The sequence below is a fragment of the Copadichromis virginalis genome, linkage group LG7, assembly GCF_057382275.1.
Source record: "Copadichromis virginalis isolate Kocher_CV1m ecotype Utaka linkage group LG7, C_Virginalis_male_GT1.1, whole genome shotgun sequence".
In the NCBI taxonomy this organism is placed as follows: Eukaryota; Metazoa; Chordata; class Actinopteri; order Cichliformes; family Cichlidae; genus Copadichromis; species Copadichromis virginalis.
The window spans coordinates 58,317,640-58,341,568 of record NC_140624.1 but is presented as its reverse complement, the minus strand read 5'-3'; positions in this window follow the sequence as shown (position 1 = coordinate 58,341,568).

The following is a 23,929-nucleotide window of genomic DNA, read 5'->3' as shown; positions in this document are numbered from 1 at the left end:
TATGGTTTTCAGGGTTTTTATCGGTATTCAGCGTTATTTTGTTATCGTTTTTATCGTTAACTCGGTGTCCCTGGGTCTTTTCAAGTGTGTCATAAATAAATCTTCTTTTTTTCGGTACCGGTACTAGTTTTATTTTGTTGTATTTATCCGCGACACCTTAAAGGCCGGTCTGTGAAAATATTGTCGGGCATAAACCGGTCCGTGGCGCAAAAAAGGTTGAGGACCACTGACTTAATGCATGTTTCCTAATTATATACGTATGAGCCACTAATAGGAGAAAATGAGCACGCAATAAAGTGGACTTGTTAGGGAGAGATTGCCACCAGAGTTAAAACACTCCAACTCAATTTTGATGATAGAACCAGCTAAAAAATGAGCGTTTTGTTGACACTGATGACAAAATCCTGATCAGATACAGACAGACACATGCATACAACACACACTACTGCTCAAAAGTTTGTGGTCAGTTTCAAACATTCTTGTTTTAATTTTAAAATTATATTTGCTATAACATAAAATTAGGCAAAGTTTATCAGAAATGTTTTCACAGATGTGTGTTTAATGAATCATTTATGTTAAATCACCCATGATGCATTAGGAAATGTCTACACACTTATACATGGGCCCATTTTTAGTAGCCATCACTGCTGTGTGGACAGATCACATGGTTATAAACCAGGTGAAAATTGACTTCAAACGTTTGAGCTGTAGTGTAGATTGCAATGATAGTGTATATAGTTATCTATTACAGAAGAACATATACAAGTCTGAGGACAGGGAGACACTGTAAAAAAGTTATGAGCTGTCTTGCTGCAGAGAAAGTGGAGTCTGTCATCCTTGAAAAGCTCCCAAGATAGGCAGCTGGCAGGTTGAATGATGCTCTGCCTCTGTGGTCAAGTACAGACATAGGCCTTAAGCAACCATGAGCCACTGATAAGTGTGACAGATTAGGAAACATGCATACAGTTCATTAGTTAGACTCCTATGAACCACTAATAGGAGAAAATGAGCACGCAATAAAGTGGACTTGTTAGGGAGAGATTGCCATCAGTGTAAAAACACTCCAACTCAAATTTTGATGACAGAAACAGCTAAAAAATGAGCGTTTTGTTGACACTGATGACAAAATCCTGATCAGATACAGACAGACACATGCATACAACACACACTACTGCTCAAAGGTTTGTGGTCAAATTCAAACTGTCGTCTTTTTAATTAATAATTTACATTTACTTTTAACATAATATTACATGAAAATGATCAGAAATGTTTTCACAGATGTGTGTTAAATGAATCATTTATGTTAAATCACCCATGATGCATTAGGAAATGTCTACACACTTATACATGGGCCCATTTTTAGTAACCATCACTGCTGTGTGGACAGATCACATGGTTATAAACCAGGTGAAAACTGACTTCAAACGTTTGAGCTGTAGTGTAGATTGCAATGATAGTGTATAGTTATGTATTACAGAAGAATATATAGAAGTATGAGGACATGGAGACACTGTAAAAAAGTTATGAGCTGTCTTGCTGCAGAGAAAGTGGAGTCTGTCATCCTTGAAAAGCTCCCAAGATAGGCAGCTGGCAGGTTGAATGATGCTCTGCCTCTGTGGTCAAGTACAGACATAGGCCTTAAGCAACCATGAGCCACTGATAAGTGTGAGAAATTAGTGCACTTAATGCAGCGGTCCCCAACCCCCGGGCCTCGGATCGGTGCCGGTCCGTGAGTCGTTTGGTGCCGGGCCGCGAGAGTTGAGGCTCAGGTGTGAAATGTATGGTTTTCAGGGTTTTTATCGGTATTCAGAGTTATTTTGTTATCGTTTTTATCGTTAACTCGGTGTCCCTGGGTCTGTTCAAGTGTGTCATAAATAAATCTTCTTTTTTTCCGGTACCGGTACTAGTTTTATTTTGTTGTATTCATCCGCGACACCTTAAAGGCCGGTCCATGAAAATATTGTCGGGCATAAACCGGTCCGTGGCGCAAAAAAGGTTGAGGACCACTGACTTAATGCATGTTTCCTAATTATATACGTATGAGCAACTAATAGGAGAAAATGAGCACGCAATAAAGTGGACTTGTTAGGGAGAGATTGCCACCAGAGTTAAAACACTCCAACTCAATTTTGATGATAGAAACAGCTAAAAAATTAGCGTTTTGTTGACACTGATGACAAAATCCTGATCAGATACAGACAGACACATGCATACAACACACACTACTGCTCAAAGGTTTGTGGTCAGATTCAAACATTCTCGTTTTAATTTTAAAATTATATTTGCTATAACATAAAATTAGGCAAAGTTTATCAGAAATGTTTTCACAGATGTGTGTTTAATGAATCATTTATGTTAAATCACCCATGATGCATTAGGAAATGTCTACACACTTATACATGGGCCCATTTTTAGTAGCCATCACTGCTGTGTGGACAGATCACATGGTTATAAACCAGGTGAAAATTGACTTCAAACCTTTGAGCTGTAGTGTAGATTGCAATGATAGTGTATAGTTATCTATTACAGAAGAATATATAGAAGTCTGAGGACAGGGAGACACTGTAAAAAAGTTATGAGCTGTCTTGCTGCAGAGAAAGTGGAGTCTGTCATCCTTGAAAAGCTCCCAAGATAGGCAGCTGGCAGGTTGAATGATGCTCTGCCTCTGTGGTCAAGTACAGACATAGGCCTTAAGCAACCATGAGCCACTGATAAGTGTGAGAAATTAGTGCACTTAATGCAGCGGTCCCCAACCCCCGGGCCTCGGAAAGGTGCCGGTCCGCGAGAGTTGAGGCTCAGTTGTGAAATGTATGGTTTTCAGGGTTTTTATCGGTATTCAGAGTTATTTTGTTATCGTTTTTATCGTTAACTCGGTGTCCCTGGGTCTTTTCAAGTGTGTCATAAATAAATCTTCTTTTTTTCCGGTACCGATACTAGTTTTATTTTGTTGTATTTATCCGCGACACCTTAAAGGCCGGTCCATGAAAATATTGTCGGGCATAAACCGGTCCGTGGCGCAAAAAAGGTTGAGGACCACTGACTTAATGCATGTTTCCTAATTATATACGTATGAGCCACTAATAGGAGAAAATGAGCACGCAATAAAGTGGACTTGTTAGGGAGAGATTGCCACCAGAGTTAAAACACTCCAACTCAATTTTGATGATAGAACCAGCTAAAAAATGAGCGTTTTGTTGACACTGATGACAAAATCCTGATCAGATACAGACAGACACATGCATACAACACACACTACTGCTCAAAGGTTTGTGGTCAGATTCAAACATTCTTGTCTTAATTTTAAAATTATATTTGCTATAACATAAAATTAGGCAAAGTTTATCAGAAATGTTTTCACAGATGTGTGTTTAATGAATCATTTATGTTAAATCACCCATGATGCATTAGGAAATGTCTACACACTTATACATGGGCCCATTTTTAGTAGCCATCACTGCTGTGTGGACAGATCACATGGTTATAAACCAGGTGAAAATTGACTTCAAACGTTTGAGCTGTAGTGTAGATTGCAATGATAGTGTATAGTTATCTATTACAGAAGAATATATAGAAGTCTGAGGACAGGGAGACACTGTAAAAAAGTTATGAGCTGTCTTGCTGCAGAGAAAGTGGAGTCTGTCATCCTTGAAAAGCTCCCAAGATAGGCAGCTGGCAGGTTGAATGATGCTCTGCCTCTGTGGTCAAGTACAGACATAGGCCTTAAGCAACCATGAGCCACTGATAAGTGTGACAGATTAGGAAACATGCATACAGTTCATTAGTTAGACTCCTATGAACCACTAATAGGAGAAAATGAGCACGCAATAAAGTGGACTTGTTAGGGAGAGATTGCCATCAGAGTTAAAACACTCCAACTCAATTTTTGATGATAGAAACAGCTAAAAAATGAGCGTTTTGTTGACACTGATGACAAAATCCTGATCAGATACAGACAGACACATGCATACAACACACACTACTGCTCAAAGGTTTGTGGTCAGATTCAAACTGTCGTCTTTTTAATTAATAATTTACATTTACTTTTAACATAATATTACATGAAAATGATCAGAAATGTTTTCACAGATGTGTGTTTAATGAATCATTTATGTTAAATCACCCATGATGCATTAGGAAATGTCTACACACTTATACATGGGCCCATTTTTAGTAACCATCACTGCTGTGTGGACAGATCACATGGTTATAAACCAGGTGAAAATTGACTTCAAACCTTTGAGCTGTAGTGTAGATTGCAATGATAGTGTATAGTTATCTATTACAGAAGAATATATAGAAGTCTGAGGACAGGGAGACACTGTAAAAAAGTTATGAGCTGTCTTGCTGCAGAGAAAGTGGAGTCTGTCATCCTTGAAAAGCTCCCAAGATAGGCAGCTGGCAGGTTGAATGATGCTCTGCCTCTGTGGTCAAGTACAGACATAGGCCTTAAGCAACCATGAGCCACTGATAAGTGTGAGAAATTAGTGCACTTAATGCAGCGGTCCCCAACCCCCGGGCCTCGGATCGGTGCCGGTCCGTGAGTCGTTTGGTGCCGGGCCGCGAGAGTTGAGGCTCAGGTGTGAAATGTATGGTTTTCAGGGTTTTTATCGGTATTCAGCGTTATTTTGTTATCGTTTTTATCGTTAACTCGGTGTCCCTGGGTCTTTTCAAGTGTGTTATGAATAAATCTTCTTTTTTTCGGTACCGGTACTAGTTTTATTTTGTTGTATTTATCCGCGACACCTTAAAGGCCGGTCCGTGAAAATATTTTTTGGCATAAACCGGTCCGTGGCGCAAAAAAGGTTGAGGACTACTGACTTAATGCATGTTTCCTAATTATATACGTATGAGCCACTAATAGGAGAAAATGAGCACGCAATAAAGTGGACTTGTTAGGGAGAGATTGCCACCAGAGTTAAAACACTCCAACTCAATTTTGATGATAGAAACAGCTAAAAAATGAGCGTTTTGTTGAAACTGATGACAAAATCCTGATCAGATACAGACAGACACATGCATACAACACACACTACTGCTCAAAAGTTTGTGGTCAGATTCAAACATTCTTGTCTTAATTTTAAAATTATATTTGCTATAACATAAAATTAGGCAAAGTTTATCAGAAATGTTTTCACAGATGTGTGTTTAATGAATCATTTATGTTAAATCACCCATGATGCATTAGGAAATGTCTACACACTTATACATGGGCCCATTTTTAGTAGCCATCACTCCTGTGTGGACAGATCACATGGTTATAAACCAGCTGAAAACTGACTTCAAACCTTTGAGCTGTAGTGTAGATTGCAATGATAGTGTATAGTTATCTATTACAGAAGAACATATAGAAGTATGAGGACAGGGAGACACTGTAAAAAAGTTATGAGCTGTCTTGCTGCAGAGAAAGTGGAGTCTGTCATCCTTGAAAAGCTCCCAAGATAGGCAGCTGGCAGGTTGAATGATGCTCTGCCTCTGTGGTCAAGTACAGACATAGGCCTTAAGCAACCATGAGCCACTGATAAGTGTGACAGATTAGGAAACATGCATACAGTTCATTAGTTAGACTCCTATGAACCACTAATAGGAGAAAATGAGCACGCAATAAAGTGGACTTGTTAGGGAGAGATTGCCATCAGAGTTAAAACACTCCAACTCAATTTTTGATGATAGAAACAGCTAAAAAATGAGCGTTTTGTTGACACTGATGACAAAATCCTGATCAGATACAGACAGACACATGCATACAACACACACTACTGCTCAAAAGTTTGTGGTCAGTTTCAAACATTCTTGTTTTAATTTTAAAATTATATTTGCTATAACATAAAATTAGGCAAAGTTTATCAGAAATGTTTTCACAGATGTGTGTTTAATGAATCATTTATGTTAAATCACCCATGATGCATTAGGAAATGTCTACACACTTATACATGGGCCCATTTTTAGTAGCCATCACTGCTGTGTGGACAGATCACATGGTTATAAACCAGGTGAAAATTGACTTCAAACCTTTGAGCTGTAGTGTAGATTGCAATGATAGTGTATAGTTATCTATTACAGAAGAACATATACAAGTCTGAGGACAGGGAGACACTGTAAAAAAGTTATGAGCTGTCTTGCTGCAGAGAAAGTGGAGTCTGTCATCCTTGAAAAGCTCCCAAGATAGGCAGCTGGCAGGTTGAATGATGCTCTGCCTCTGTGGTCAAGTACAGACATAGGCCTTAAGCAACCATGAGCCACTGATAAGTGTGACAGATTAGGAAACATGCATACAGTTCATTAGTTAGACTCCTATGAACCACTAATAGGAGAAAATGAGCACGCAATAAAGTGGACTTGTTAGGGAGAGATTGCCATCAGAGTTAAAACACTCCAACTCAATTTTGATGACAGAAACAGCTAAAAAATGAGCGTTTTGTTGACACTGATGACAAAATCCTGATCAGATACAGACAGACACATGCATACAACACACACTACTGCTCAAAAGTTTGTGGTCAGATTCAAACAGTTGTCTTTTTAATTAATAATTTACATTTACTTTTAACATAATATTACATGAAAATGATCAGAAATGTTTTCACAGATGTGTGTTTAATGAATCATTTATGTTAAATCACCCATGATGCATTAGGAAATGTCTACACACATATACATGGGCCCATTTTTAGTAACCATCACTGCTGTGTGGACAGATCACATGGTTATAAACCAGGTGAAAACTGACTTCAAACCTTTGAGCTGTAGTGTAGATTGCAATGATAGTGTATAGTTATCTATTACAGAAGAACATATAGAAGTATGAGGACAGGGAGACACTGTAAAAAAGTTATGAGCTGTCTTGCTGCAGAGAAAGTGGAGTCTGTCATCCTTGAAAAGCTCCCAAGATAGGCAGCTGGCAGGTTGAATGATGCTCTGCCTCTGTGGTCAAGTACAGACATAGGCCTTAAGCAACCATGAGCCACTGATAAGTGTGAGAAATTAGTGCACTTAATGCAGCGGTCCCCAACCCCCGGGCCTCGGAAAGGTGCCGGTCCGTGAGTCGTTTGGTGCCGGTCCGCGAGAGTTGAGGCTCAGTTGTGAAATGTATGGTTTTCAGGGTTTTTATCGGTATTCAGAGTTATTTTGTTATCGTTTTTATCGTTAACTCGGTGTCCCTGGGTCTTTTCAAGTGTGTCATAAATAAATCTTCTTTTTTTCCGGTACCGGTACTAGTTTTATTTTGTTGTATTTATCCGCGACACCTTAAAGGCCGGTCCGTGAAAATATTGTCGGGCATAAACCGGTCCGTGGCGCAAAAAAGGTTGAGGACCACTGACTTAATGCATGTTTCCTAATTATATACGTATGAGCAACTAATAGGAGAAAATGAGCACGCAATAAAGTGGACTTGTTAGGGAGAGATTGCCACCAGAGTTAAAACACTCCAACTCAATTTTGATGATAGAACCAGCTAAAAAATGAGCGTTTTGTTGACACTGATGACAAAATCCTGATCAGATACAGACAGACACATGCATACAACACACACTACTGCTCAAAAGTTTGTGGTCAGATTCAAACATTCTTGTTTTAATTTTAAAATTATATTTGCTATAACATAAAATTAGGCAAAGTTTATCAGAAATGTTTTCACAGATGTGTGTTTAATGAATCATTTATGTTAAATCACCCATGATGCATTAGGAAATGTCTACACACTTATACATGGGCTCATTTTTAGAAACAATCACTGCTGTGTGGACCGATCACATGGTTATAAACCAGGTGAAATTTGACTTCAAACTTTTGAGCTGTAGTGTAGATTGCAATGATAGTGTATAGTTATCTATTACAGAAGAACATATACAAGTCTGAGGACAGGGAGACACTGTAAAAAAGTTATGAGCTGTCTTGCTGCAGAGAAAGTGGAGTCTGTCATCCTTGAAAAGCTCCCAAGATGGCAGCTGGCAGGTTGAATGATGCTCTGCCTCTGTGGTCAAGTACAGACATAGGCCTTAAGCAACCATGAGCCACTGATAAGTGTGACAGATTAGGAAACATGCATACAGTTCATTAGTTAGACTCCTATGAACCACTAATAGGAGAAAATGAGCACGCAATAAAGTGGACTTGTTAGGGAGAGATTGCCATCAGTGTTAAAACACTCCAACTCAATTTTTGATGACAGAAACAGCTAAAAAATGAGCGTTTTGTTGACACTGATGACAAAATCCTGATCAGATACAGACAGACACATGCATACAACACACACTACTGCTCAAAAGTTTGTGGTCAGATTCAAACTGTCGTCTTTTTAATTAATAATTTACATTTACTTTTAACATAATATTACATGAAAATGATCAGAAATGTTTTCACAGATGTGTGTTTAATGAATCATTTATGTTAAATCACCCATGATGCATTAGGAAATGTCTACACACATATACATGGGCCCATTTTTAGTAACCATCACTGCTGTGTGGACAGATCACATGGTTATAAACCAGGTGAAAACTGACTTCAAACTTTTGAGCTGTAGTGTAGATTGCAATGATAGTGTATAGTTATCTATTACAGAAGAACATATAGAAGTCTGAGGACAGGGAGACACTGTAAAAAAGTTATGAGCTGTCTTGCTGCAGAGAAAGTGGAGTCTGTCATCCTTGAAAAGCTCCCAAGATAGGCAGCTGGCAGGTTGAATGATGCTCTGCCTCTGTGGTCAAGTACAGACATAGGCCTTAAGCAACCATGAGCCACTGATAAGTGTGAGAAATTAGTGCACTTAATGCAGCGGTCCCCAACACCCGGGCCTCGGAAAGGTGCCGGTCCGCGAGAGTTGAGGCTCAGGTGTGAAATGTATGGTTTTCAGGGTTTTTATCGGTATTCAGCGTTATTTTGTTATCGTTTTTATCGTTAACTCGGTGTCCCTGGGTCTTTTCAAGTGTGTCATAAATAAATCTTCTTTTTTTCCGGTACCGGTACTAGTTTTATTTTGTTGTATTTATCCGCGACACCTTAAAGGCCGGTCCGTGAAAATATTGTCGGGCATAAACCGGTCCGTGGCGCAAAAAAGGTTGAGGACCACTGACTTAATGCATGTTTCCTAATTATATACGTATGAGCAACTAATAGGAGAAAATGAGCACGCAATAAAGTGGACTTGTTAGGGAGAGATTGCCACCAGAGTTAAAACACTCCAACTAAATTTTGATGATAGAACCAGCTAAAAAATGAGCGTTTTGTTGACACTGATGACAAAATCCTGATCAGATACAGACAGACACATGCATACAACACACACTACTGCTCAAAAGTTTGTGGTCAGATTCAAACATTCTTGTTTTAATTTTAAAATTATATTTGCTATAACATAAAATTAGGCAAAGTTTATCAGAAATGTTTTCACAGATGTGTGTTTAATGAACCATTTATGTTAAATCACCCATGATGCATTAGGAAATGTCTACACACTTATACATGGGCTCATTTTTAGAAACAATCACTGCTGTGTGGACAGATCACATGGTTATAAACCAGGTGAAATTTGACTTCAAACTTTTGAGCTGTAGTGTAGATTGCAATGATAGTGTATAGTTATCTATTACAGAAGAACATATACAAGTCTGAGGACAGGGAGACACTGTAAAAAAGCTATGAGCTGTCTTGCTGCAGAGAAAGTGGAGTCTGTCATCCTTGAAAAGCTCCCAAGATAGGCAGCTGGCAGGTTGAATGATGCTCTGCCTCTGTGGTCAAGTACAGACATAGGCCTTAAGCAACCATGAGCCACTGATAAGTGTGAGAAATTAGTGCACTTAATGCAGCGGTCCCCAACCCCCGGGCCTCGGAAAGGTGCCGGTCCGTGAGTCGTTTGGTGCCGGGCCGCGAGAGTTGAGGCTCAGGTGTGAAATGTATGGTTTTCAGGGTTTTTATCGGTTTTCACCGTTATTTTGTTATCGTTTTTATCGTTAACTCGGTGTCCCTGGGTCTTTTCAAGTGTGTCATAAATAAATCTTCTTTTTTTCCGGTACCGGTACTAGTTTTATTTTGTTGTATTTATCCGCGACACCTTAAAGGCCGGTCCATGAAAATATTGTCGGGCATAAACCGGTCCGTGGCGCAAAAAAGGTTGAGGACCACTGACTTAATGCATGTTTCCTAATTATATACGTATGGGCCACTAAAAGGAGAAAATGAGCACGCAATAAAGTGGACTTGTTAGGGAGAGATTGCCACCAGAGTTAAAACACTCCAACTCAATTTTGATGATAGAAACAGCTAAAAAATGAGCGTTTTGTTGACACTGATGACAAAATCCTGATCAGATACAGACAGACACATGCATACAACACACACTACTGCTCAAAAGTTTGTGGTCAGATTCAAACATTCTTGTTTTAATTTTAAAATTATATTTGCTATAACATAAAATTAGGCAAAGTTTATCAGAAATGTTTTCACAGATGTGTGTTTAATGAATCATTTATGTTAAATCACCCATGATGCATTAGGAAATGTCTACACACTTATACATGGGCCCATTTTTAGTAGCCATCACTGCTGTGTGGACAGATCACATGGTTATAAACCAGGTGAAAATTGACTTCAAACCTTTGAGCTGTAGTGTAGATTGCAATGATAGTGTATAGTTATCTATTACAGAAGAATATATAGAAGTCTGAGGACAGGGAGACACTGTAAAAAAGTTATGAGCTGTCTTGCTGCAGAGAAAGTGGAGTCTGTCATCCTTGAAAAGCTCCCAAGATAGGCAGCTGGCAGGTTGAATGATGCTCTGCCTCTGTGGTCAAGTACAGACATAGGCCTTAAGCAACCATGAGCCACTGATAAGTGTGACAGATTAGGAAACATGCATACAGTTCATTAGTTAGACTCCTATGAACCACTAATAGGAGAAAATGAGCACGCAATAAAGTGGACTTGTTAGGGAGAGATTGCCATCAGAGTTAAAACACTCCAACTCAATTTTTGATGATAGAAACAGCTAAAAAATGAGCGTTTTGTTGACACTGATGACAAAATCCTGATCAGATACAGACAGACACATGCATACAACACACACTACTGCTCAAAGGTTTGTGGTCAGATTCAAACTGTCGTCTTTTTAATTAATAATTTACATTTACTTTTAACATAATATTACATGAAAATGATCAGAAATGTTTTCACAGATGTGTGTTTAATAAATCATTGAAGTTAAATCACCCATGATGCATTAGGAAATGTCTACACACTTATACATGGGCCCATTTTTAGTAACCATCACTGCTGTGTGGACAGATCACATGGTTATAAACCAGGTGAAAATTGACTTCAAACCTTTGAGCTGTAGTGTAGATTGCAATGATAGTGTATAGTTATCTATTACAGAAGAATATATAGAAGTCTGAGGACAGGGAGACACTGTAAAAAAGTTATGAGCTGTCTTGCTGCAGAGAAAGTGGAGTCTGTCATCCTTGAAAAGCTCCCAAGATAGGCAGCTGGCAGGTTGAATGATGCTCTGCCTCTGTGGTCAAGTACAGACATAGGCCTTAAGCAACCATGAGCCACTGATAAGTGTGAGAAATTAGTGCACTTAATGCAGCGGTCCCCAACCCCCGGGCCTCGGAAAGGTGCCGGTCCGTGAGTCGTTTGGTACCGGGCCGCGAGAGTTGAGGCTCAGGTGTGAAATGTATGGCTTTCAGGGTTTTTATCGGTATTCAGCGTTATTTTGTTATCGTTTTTATCGTTAACTCGGTGTCCCTGGGTCTTTTCAAGTGTGTCATAAATAAATCTTCTTTTTTTCCGGTACCGGTACTAGTTTTATTTTGTTGTATTTATCCGCGACACCTTAAAGGCCGGTCTGTGAAAATATTGTCGGGCATAAACCGGTCCGTGGCGCAAAAAAGGTTGAGGACCACTGACTTAATGCATGTTTCCTAATTATATACGTATGAGCCACTAATAGGAGAAAATGAGCACGCAATAAAGTGGACTTGTTAGGGAGAGATTGCCATCAGAGTTAAAACACTCCAACTCAATTTTGATGACAGAAACAGCTAAAAAATGAGCGTTTTGTTGAAACTGATGACAAAATCCTGATCAGATACAGACAGACACATGCATACAACACACACTACTGCTCAAAAGTTTGTGGTCAGATTCAAACATTCTTGTCTTAATTTTAAAATTATATTTGCTATAACATAAAATTAGGCAAAGTTTATCAGAAATGTTTTCACAGATGTGTGTTTAATGAATCATTTATGTTAAATCACCCATGATGCATTAGGAAATGTCTACACACTTATACATGGGCCCATTTTTAGTAGCCATCACTGCTGTGTGGACAGATCACATGGTTATAAACCAGGTGAAAATTGACTTCAAACGTTTGAGCTGTAGTGTAGATTGCAATGATAGTGTATAGTTATCTATTACAGAAGAATATATAGAAGTCTGAGGACAGGGAGACACTGTAAAAAAGTTATGAGCTGTCTTGCTGCAGAGAAAGTGGAGTCTGTCATCCTTGAAAAGCTCCCAAGATAGGCAGCTGGCAGGTTGAATGATGCTCTGCCTCTGTGGTCAAGTACAGACATAGGCCTTAAGCAACCATGAGCCACTGATAAGTGTGAGAAATTAGTGCACTTAATGCAGCGGTCCCCAACCCCCGGGCCTCGGATCGGTGCCGGTCCGTGAGTCGTTTGGTGCCGGGCCGCGAGAGTTGAGGCTCAGGTGTGAAATGTATGGTTTTCAGGGTTTTTATCGGTATTCAGCGTTATTTTGTTATCGTTTTTATCGTTAACTCGGTGTCCCTGGGTCTTTTCAAGTGTGTTATGAATAAATCTTCTTTTTTTCGGTACCGGTACTAGTTTTATTTTGTTGTATTTATCCGCGACACCTTAAAGGCCGGTCCGTGAAAATATTTTTTGGCATAAACCGGTCCGTGGCGCAAAAAAGGTTGAGGACTACTGACTTAATGCATGTTTCCTAATTATATACGTATGAGCCACTAATAGGAGAAAATGAGCACGCAATAAAGTGGACTTGTTAGGGAGAGATTGCCACCAGAGTTAAAACACTCCAACTCAATTTTGATGATAGAAACAGCTAAAAAATGAGCGTTTTGTTGAAACTGATGACAAAATCCTGATCAGATACAGACAGACACATGCATACAACACACACTACTGCTCAAAAGTTTGTGGTCAGATTCAAACATTCTTGTCTTAATTTTAAAATTATATTTGCTATAACATAAAATTAGGCAAAGTTTATCAGAAATGTTTTCACAGATGTGTGTTTAATGAATCATTTATGTTAAATCACCCATGATGCATTAGGAAATGTCTACACACTTATACATGGGCCCATTTTTAGTAGCCATCACTCCTGTGTGGACAGATCACATGGTTATAAACCAGCTGAAAACTGACTTCAAACCTTTGAGCTGTAGTGTAGATTGCAATGATAGTGTATAGTTATCTATTACAGAAGAACATATAGAAGTATGAGGACAGGGAGACACTGTAAAAAAGTTATGAGCTGTCTTGCTGCAGAGAAAGTGGAGTCTGTCATCCTTGAAAAGCTCCCAAGATAGGCAGCTGGCAGGTTGAATGATGCTCTGCCTCTGTGGTCAAGTACAGACATAGGCCTTAAGCAACCATGAGCCACTGATAAGTGTGACAGATTAGGAAACATGCATACAGTTCATTAGTTAGACTCCTATGAACCACTAATAGGAGAAAATGAGCACGCAATAAAGTGGACTTGTTAGGGAGAGATTGCCATCAGAGTTAAAACACTCCAACTCAATTTTTGATGATAGAAACAGCTAAAAAATGAGCGTTTTGTTGACACTGATGACAAAATCCTGATCAGATACAGACAGACACATGCATACAACACACACTACTGCTCAAAAGTTTGTGGTCAGTTTCAAACATTCTTGTTTTAATTTTAAAATTATATTTGCTATAACATAAAATTAGGCAAAGTTTATCAGAAATGTTTTCACAGATGTGTGTTTAATGAATCATTTATGTTAAATCACCCATGATGCATTAGGAAATGTCTACACACTTATACATGGGCCCATTTTTAGTAGCCATCACTGCTGTGTGGACAGATCACATGGTTATAAACCAGGTGAAAATTGACTTCAAACCTTTGAGCTGTAGTGTAGATTGCAATGATAGTGTATAGTTATCTATTACAGAAGAACATATACAAGTCTGAGGACAGGGAGACACTGTAAAAAAGTTATGAGCTGTCTTGCTGCAGAGAAAGTGGAGTCTGTCATCCTTGAAAAGCTCCCAAGATAGGCAGCTGGCAGGTTGAATGATGCTCTGCCTCTGTGGTCAAGTACAGACATAGGCCTTAAGCAACCATGAGCCACTGATAAGTGTGACAGATTAGGAAACATGCATACAGTTCATTAGTTAGACTCCTATGAACCACTAATAGGAGAAAATGAGCACGCAATAAAGTGGACTTGTTAGGGAGAGATTGCCATCAGAGTTAAAACACTCCAACTCAATTTTGATGACAGAAACAGCTAAAAAATGAGCGTTTTGTTGACACTGATGACAAAATCCTGATCAGATACAGACAGACACATGCATACAACACACACTACTGCTCAAAAGTTTGTGGTCAGATTCAAACAGTTGTCTTTTTAATTAATAATTTACATTTACTTTTAACATAATATTACATGAAAATGATCAGAAATGTTTTCACAGATGTGTGTTTAATGAATCATTTATGTTAAATCACCCATGATGCATTAGGAAATGTCTACACACATATACATGGGCCCATTTTTAGTAACCATCACTGCTGTGTGGACAGATCACATGGTTATAAACCAGGTGAAAACTGACTTCAAACCTTTGAGCTGTAGTGTAGATTGCAATGATAGTGTATAGTTATCTATTACAGAAGAACATATAGAAGTATGAGGACAGGGAGACACTGTAAAAAAGTTATGAGCTGTCTTGCTGCAGAGAAAGTGGAGTCTGTCATCCTTGAAAAGCTCCCAAGATAGGCAGCTGGCAGGTTGAATGATGCTCTGCCTCTGTGGTCAAGTACAGACATAGGCCTTAAGCAACCATGAGCCACTGATAAGTGTGAGAAATTAGTGCACTTAATGCAGCGGTCCCCAACCCCCGGGCCTCGGAAAGGTGCCGGTCCGTGAGTCGTTTGGTGCCGGTCCGCGAGAGTTGAGGCTCAGTTGTGAAATGTATGGTTTTCAGGGTTTTTATCGGTATTCAGAGTTATTTTGTTATCGTTTTTATCGTTAACTCGGTGTCCCTGGGTCTTTTCAAGTGTGTCATAAATAAATCTTCTTTTTTTCCGGTACCGGTACTAGTTTTATTTTGTTGTATTTATCCGCGACACCTTAAAGGCCGGTCCGTGAAAATATTGTCGGGCATAAACCGGTCCGTGGCGCAAAAAAGGTTGAGGACCACTGACTTAATGCATGTTTCCTAATTATATACGTATGGGCCACTAAAAGGAGAAAATGAGCACGCAATAAAGTGGACTTGTTAGGGAGAGATTGCCACCAGAGTTAAAACACTCCAACTCAATTTTGATGATAGAAACAGCTAAAAAATGAGCGTTTTGTTGACACTGATGACAAAATCCTGATCAGATACAGACAGACACATGCATACAACACACACTACTGCTCAAAAGTTTGTGGTCAGATTCAAACATTCTTGTTTTAATTTTAAAATTATATTTGCTATAACATAAAATTAGGCAAAGTTTATCAGAAATGTTTTCACAGATGTGTGTTTAATGAATCATTTATGTTAAATCACCCATGATGCATTAGGAAATGTCTACACACTTATACATGGGCCCATTTTTAGTAACCATCACTGCTGTGTGGACAGATCACATGGTTATAAACCAGGTGAAAATTGACTTCAAACGTTTGAGCTGTAGTATAGCTTGATTGCAATGATAGTGTATAGTTATCTATTACAGAAGAATATATAGAAATCTGAGGACAGGGAGACACTGTAAAAAAGTTATGAGCTGTCTTGCTGCAGAGAAAGTGGAGTCTGTCATCCTTGAAAAGCTCCCAAGATAGGCAGCTGGCAGGTTGAATGATGCTCTGCCTCTGTGGTCAAGTACAGACATAGGCCTTAAGCAACCATGAGCCACTGATAAGTGTGAGAAATTAGTGCACTTAATGCAGCGGTCCCCAACCCCCGGGCCTCGGAAAGGTGCCGGTCCGTGAGTCGTTTGGTACCGGGCCGCGAGAGTTGAGGCTCAGGTGTGAAATGTATGGTTTTCAGGGTTTTTATCGGTTTTCAGCGTTATTTTGTTATCGTTTTTATCGTTAACTCGGTGTCCCTGGGTCTGTTCAAGTGTGTCATAAATAAATCTTCTTTTTTTCCGGTACCGGTACTAGTTTTATTTTGTTGTATTTATCCGCGACACCTTAAAGGCCGGTCTGTAAAAATATTGTCGGGCATAAACCGGTCCGTGGCGCAAAAAAGGTTGGGGACCGCTGACTTAATGCATGTTTCCTAATTATATACGTATGAGCAACTAATAGGAGAAAATGAGCACGCAATAAAGTGGACTTGTTAGGGAGAGATTGCCATCAGAGTTAAAACACTCCAACTCAATTTTGATGACAGAAACAGCTAAAAAAAATGAGCGTTTTGTTGACACTGATGACAAAATCCTGATCAGATACAGGCAGACACATGCATACAACACACACTACTGCTCAAAAGTTTGTGGTCAGATTCAAAGATTCTTGTCTTAATTTTAAAATTATATTTGCTATAACATAAAATTAGGCAAAGTTTATCAGAAATGTTTTCACAGATGTGTGTTTAATGAATCATTTATGTTAAATCACCCATGATGCATTAGGAAATGTCTACACACTTATACATGGGCCCATTTTTAGTAGCCATCACTGCTGTGTGGACAGATCACATGGTTATAAACCAGCTGAAAACTGACTTCAAACCTTTGAGCTGTAGTGTAGATTGCAATGATAGTGTATAGTTATCTATTACAGAAGAACATATACAAGTCTGAGGACAGGGAGACACTGTAAAAAAGTTATGAGCTGTCTTGCTGCAGAGAAAGTGGAGTCTGTCATCCTTGAAAAGCTCCCAAGATAGGCAGCTGGCAGGTTGAATGATGCTCTGCCTCTGTGGTCAAGTACAGACATAGGCCTTAAGCAACCATGAGCCACTGATAAGTGTGAGAAATTAGTGCACTTAATGCAGCGGTCCCCAACCCCCGGGCCTCGGATCGGTGCCGGTCCGTGAGTCGTTTGGTGCCGGGCCGCGAGAGTTGAGGCTCAGGTGTGAAATGTATGGTTTTCAGGGTTTTTATCGGTATTCAGAGTTATTTTGTTATCGTTTTTATCGTTAACTCGGTGTCCCTGGGTCTTTTCAAGTGTGTTATGAATAAATCTTCTTTTTTTCGGTACCGGTACTAGTTTTATTTTGTTGTATTTATCCGCGACACCTTAAAGGCCGGTCCGTGAAAATATTTTTGGGCATAAACCGGTCCGTGGCGCAAAAAAGGTTGAGGACTACTGACTTAATGCATGTTTCCTAATTATATACGTATGAGCCACTAATAGGAGAAAATGAGCACGCAATAAAGTGGACTTGTTAGGGAGAGATTGCCATCAGAGTTAAAACACTCCAACTCAATTTTGATGATAGAAACAGCTAAAAAAATGAGCGTTTTGTTGACACTGATGACAAAATCCTGATCAGATACAGACAGACACATGCATACAACACACACTACTGCTCAAAAGTTTGTGGTCAGATTCAAACATTCTTGTTTTAATTTTAAAATTATATTTGCTATAACATAAAATTAGGCAAAGTTTATCAGAAATGTTTTCACAGATGTGTGTTTAATGAATCATTTATGTTAAATCACCCATGATGCATTAGGAAATGTCTACACACTTATACATGGGCCCATTTTTAGTAGCCATCACTGCTGTGTGGACAGATCACATGGTTATAAACCAGCTGAAAACTGACTTCAAACGTTTGAGCTGTAGTGTAGATTGCAATGATAGTGTATAGTTATCTATTACAGAAGAATATATAGAAGTCTGAGGACAGGGAGACACTGTAAAAAAGTTATGAGCTGTCTTGCTGCAGAGAAAGTGGAGTCTGTCATCCTTGAAAAGCTCCCAAGATAGGCAGCTGGCAGGTTGAATGATGCTCTGCCTCTGTGGTCAAGTACAGACATAGGCCTTAAGCAACCATGAGCCACTGATAAGTGTGACAGATTAGGAAACATGCATACAGTTCATTAGTTAGACTCCTATGAACCACTAATAGGAGAAAATGAGCACGCAATAAAGTGGACTTGTTAGGGAGAGATTGCCATCAGAGTTAAAACACTCCAACTCAATTTTGATGATAGAAACAGCTAAAAAAATGAGCGTTTTGTTGACACTGATGACAAAATCCTGATCAGATACAGACAGACACATGCATACAACACACACTACTGCTCAAAAGTTTGTGGTCAGATTCAAACATTCTTGTTTTAATTTTAAAATTATATTTGCTATAACATAAAATTAGGCAAAGTTTATCAGAAATGTTTTCACAGATGTGTGTTTAATGAATCATTTATGTTAAATCACCCATGATGCATTAGGAAATGTCTACACACTTATACATGGGCCCATTTTTAGTAGCCATCACTGCTGTGTGGACAGATCACATGGTTATAAACCAGCTGAAAACTGACTTCAAACGTTTGAGCTGTAGTGTAGATTGCAATGATAGTGTATAGTTATCTATTACAGAAGAATATATAGAAGTCTGAGGACAGGGAGACACTGTAAAAAAGTTATGAGCTGTCTTGCTGCAGAGAAAGTGGAGTCTGTCATCCTTGAAAAGCTCCCAAGATAGGCAGCTGGCAGGTTGAATGATGCTCTGCCTCTGTGGTCAAGTACAGACATAGGCCTTAAGCAACCATGAGCCACTGATAAGTGTGAGAAATTAGTGCACTTAATGCAGCGGTCCCCAACCCCCGGGCCTCGGAAAGGTGCCGGTCCGTGAGTCGTTTGGTACCGGGCCGCAAGAGTTGAGGCTCAGGTGTGAAATGTATGGTTTTCAGGGTTTTTATCGGTATTCAGAGTTATTTTGTTATCGTTTTTATCGTTAACTCGGTGTCCCTGGGTCTTTTCAAGTGTGTCATAAATAAATCTTCTTTTTTTTGGTACCGGTACTAGTTTTATTTTGTTGTATTTATCCACGACACCTTAAAGGCCGGTCTGTGAAAATATTTTTGGGCATAAACCGGTCCGTGGCGCAAAAAAGGTTGAGGACTACTGACTTAATGCATGTTTCCTAATTATATACGTATGGGCCACTAATAGGAGAAAATGAGCACGCAATAAAGTGGACTTGTTAGGGAGAGATTGCCACCAGAGTTAAAACACTCCAACTCAATTTTGATGACAGAAACAGCTAAAAAATGAGCGTTTTATTGACACTGATGACAAAATCCTGATCAGATACAGACAGACACATGCATACAACACACACTACTGCTCAAAAGTTTGTGGTCAGATTCAAACATTCTTGTCTTAATTTTAAAATTATATTTGCTATAACATAAAATTAGGCAAAGTTTATCAGAAATGTTTTCACAGATGTGTGTTTAATGAATCATTTATGTTAAATCACCCATGATGCATTAGGAAATGTCTACACACTTATACATGGGCTCATTTTTAGAAACAATCACTGCTGTGTGGACCGATCACATGGTTATAAACCAGGTGAAATTTGACTTCAAACGTTTGAGCTGTAGTGTAGATTGCAATGATAGTGTATAGTTATCTATTACAGAAGAACATATACAAGTCTGAGGACAGGGAGACACTGTAAAAAAGTTATGAGCTGTCTTGCTGCAGAGAAAGTGGAGTCTGTCATCCTTGAAAAGCTCCCAAGATAGGCAGCTGGCAGGTTGAATGATGCTCTGCCTCTGTGGTCAAGCACAGACATAGGCCTTAAGCAACCATGAGCCACTGATAAGCGTGACAGATTAGGAAACATGCATACAGTTCATTAGTTAGACTCCTATGAACCACTAATAGGAGAAAATGAGCACGCAATAAAGTGGACTTGTTAGGGAGAGATTGCCATCAGTGTTAAAACACTCCAACTCAATTTTGATGACAGAAACAGCTAAAAAATGAGCGTTTTGTTGACACTGATGACAAAATCCTGATCAGATACAGACAGACACATGCATACAACACACACTACTGCTCAAAGGTTTGTGGTCAGATTCAAACTGTCGTCTTTTTAATTAATAATTTACATTTACTTTTAACATAATATTACATGAAAATTATCAGAAATGTTTTCACAGATGTGTGTTTAATGAATCATTTATGTTAAATCACCCATGATGCATTAGGAAATGTCTACACACATATACATGGGCCCATTTTTACTAACCATCACTGCTGTGTGGACAGATCACATGGTTATAAACCAGGTGAAAACTGACTTCAAACTTTTGAGCTGTAGTGTAGATTGCAATGATAGTGTATAGTTATCTATTACAGAAGAACATATAGAAGTCTGAGGACAGGGAGACACTGTAAAAAAGTTATGAGCTGTCTTGCTGCAGAGAAAGTGCAGTCTGTCATCCTTGAAAAGCTCCCAAGATAGGCAGCTGGCAGGTTGAATGATGCTCTGCCTTTGTGGTCAAGTACAGACATAGGCCTTAAGCAACCATGAGCCACTGATAAGTGTGAGAAATTAGTGCACTTAATGCAGCGGTCCCCAACACCCGGGCCTCGGAAAGGTGCCGGTCCGCGAGAGTTGAGGCTCAGGTGTGAAATGTATGGTTTTCAGGGTTTTTATCGGTATTCAGCGTTATTTTGTTATCGTTTTTATCGTTAACTCGGTGTCCCTGGGTCTTTTCAAGTGTGTCATAAATAAATCTTCTTTTTTTCCGGTACCGGTACTAGTTTTATTTTGTTGTATTTATCCGCGACACCTTAAAGGCCGGTCCGTGAAAATATTGTCGGGCATAAACCGGTCCGTGGCGCAAAAAAGGTTGAGGACCACTGACTTAATGCATGTTTCCTAATTATATACGTATGAGCAACTAATAGGAGAAAATGAGCACGCAATAAAATGGACTTGTTAGGGAGAGATTGCCACCAGAGTTAAAACACTCCAACTCAATTTTGATGATAGAACCAGCTAAAAAATGAGCGTTTTGTTGACACTGATGACAAAATCCTGATCAGATACAGACAGACACATGCATACAACACACACTACTGCTCAAAAGTTTGTGGTCAGATTCAAACATTCTTGTTTTAATTTTAAAATTATATTTGCTATAACATAAAATTAGGCAAAGTTTATCAGAAATGTTTTCACAGATGTGTGTTTAATGAATCATTTATGTTAAATCACCCATGATGCATTAGGAAATGTCTACACACTTATACATGGGCTCATTTTTAGAAACAATCACTGCTGTGTGGACCGATCACATGGTTATAAACCAGGTGAAATTTGACTTCAAACTTTTGAGCTGTAGTGTAGATTGCAATGATAGTGTATAGTTATCTATTACAGAAGAATATATAGAAGTCTGAGGACAGGGAGACACTGTAAAAAAGTTATGAGCTGTCTTGCTGCAGAGAAAGTGGAGTCTGTCATCCTTGAAAAGCTCCCAAGATAGGCAGCTGGCAGGTTGAATGATGCTCTGCCTCTGTGGTCAAGTACAGACATAGGCCTTAAGCAACCATGAGCCACTGATAAGTGTGACAGATTAGGAAACATGCATACAGTTCATTAGTTAGACTCCTATGAACCACTAATAGGAGAAAATGAGCACGCAATAAAGTGGACTTGTTAGGGAGAGATTGCCATCAGAGTTAAAACACTCCAACTCAATTTTGATGACAGAAACAGCTAAAAAATGAGCGTTTTGTTGACACTGATGACAAAATCCTGATCAGATACAGACAGACACATGCATACAACACACACTACTGCTCAAAGGTTTGTGGTCAGATTCAAACTGTCGTCTTTTTAATTAATAATTTACATTTACTTTTAACATAATATTACATGAAAATGATCAGAAATGTTTTCACAGATGTGTGTTTAATGAATCATTTATGTTAAATCACCCATGATGCATTAGGAAATGTCTACACACTTATACATGGGCCCATTTTTAGTAACCATCACTGCTGTGTGGACCGATCACATGGTTATAAACCAGGTGAAATTTGACTTCAAACTTTTGAGCTGTAGTATAGCTTGATTGCAATGATAGTGTATAGTTATCTATTACAGAAGAATATATAGAAGTCTGAGGACAGGGAGACACTGTAAAAAAGTTATGAGCTGTCTTGCTGCAGAGAAAGTGGAGTCTGTCATCCTTGAAAAGCTCCCAAGATAGGCAGCTGGCAGGTTGAATGATGCTCTGCCTCTGTGGTCAAGTACAGACATAGGCCTTAAGCAACCATGAGCCACTGATAAGTGTGACAGATTAGGAAACATGCATACAGTTCATTAGTTAGACTCCTATGAACCACTAATAGGAGAAAATGAGCACGCAATAAAGTGGACTTGTTAGGGAGAGATTGCCATCAGTGTTAAAACACTCCAACTCAATTTTGATGATAGAACCAGCTAAAAAATGAGCGTTTTGTTGACACTGATGACAAAATCCTGATCAGATACAGACAGACACATGCATACAGCACACACTACTGCTCAAAGGTTTGTGGTCAGATTCAAACTGTCGTCTTTTTAATTAATAATTTACATTTACTTTTAACATAATATTACATGAAAATGATCAGAAATGTTTTCACAGATGTGTGTTTAATGAATCATTGAAGTTAAATCACCCATGATGCATTAGGAAATGTCAACACACTTATACGTGCGCCAAATTTTAGAAACAATCCCTCCTGTGTGGACAGATCACATGGTTATAAACCAGGTGAAAACTGACTTCAAACGTTTGAGCTGTAGTGTAGATTGCAATGATAGCGTATAGTTATCTATTACAGAAGAACATATAGAAGTATGAGGACATGGAGACACTGTAAAAAAGTTATGAGCTGTCTTGCTGCAGAGAAAGTGGAGTCTGTCATCCTTGAAAAGCTCCCAAGATAGGCAGCTGGCAGGTTGAATGATGCTCTGCCTCTGTGGTCAAGTACAGACATAGGCCTTAAGCAACCATGAGCCACTGATAAGTGTGAGAAATTAGTGCACTTAATGCAGCGGTCCCCAACCCCCGGGCCTCGGATCGGTGCCGGTCCGTGAGTCGTTTGGTGCCGGGCCGCGAGAGTTGAGGCTCAGGTGTGAAATGTATGGTTTTCAGGGTTTTTATCGGTATTCAGAGTTATTTTGTTATCGTTTTTATCGTTAACTCGGTGTCCCTGGGTCTTTTCAAGTGTGTTATGAATAAATCTTCTTTTTTTCGGTACCGGTACTAGTTTTATTTTGTTGTATTTATCCGCGACACCTTAAAGGCCGGTCCGTGAAAATATTTTTGGGCATAAACCGGTCCGTGGCGCAAAAAAGGTTGAGGACTACTGACTTAATGCATGTTTCCTAATTATATACGTATGAGCCACTAATAGGAGAAAATGAGCACGCAATAAAGTGGACTTGTTAGGGAGAGATTGCCATCAGAGTTAAAACACTCCAACTCAATTTTGATGATAGAAACAGCTAAAAAAATGAGCGTTTTGTTGACACTGATGACAAAATCCTGATCAGATACAGACAGACACATGCATACAACACACACTACTGCTCAAAAGTTTGTGGTCAGATTCAAACATTCTTGTTTTAATTTTAAAATTATATTTGCTATAACATAAAATTAGGCAAAGTTTATCAGAAATGTTTTCACAGATGTGTGT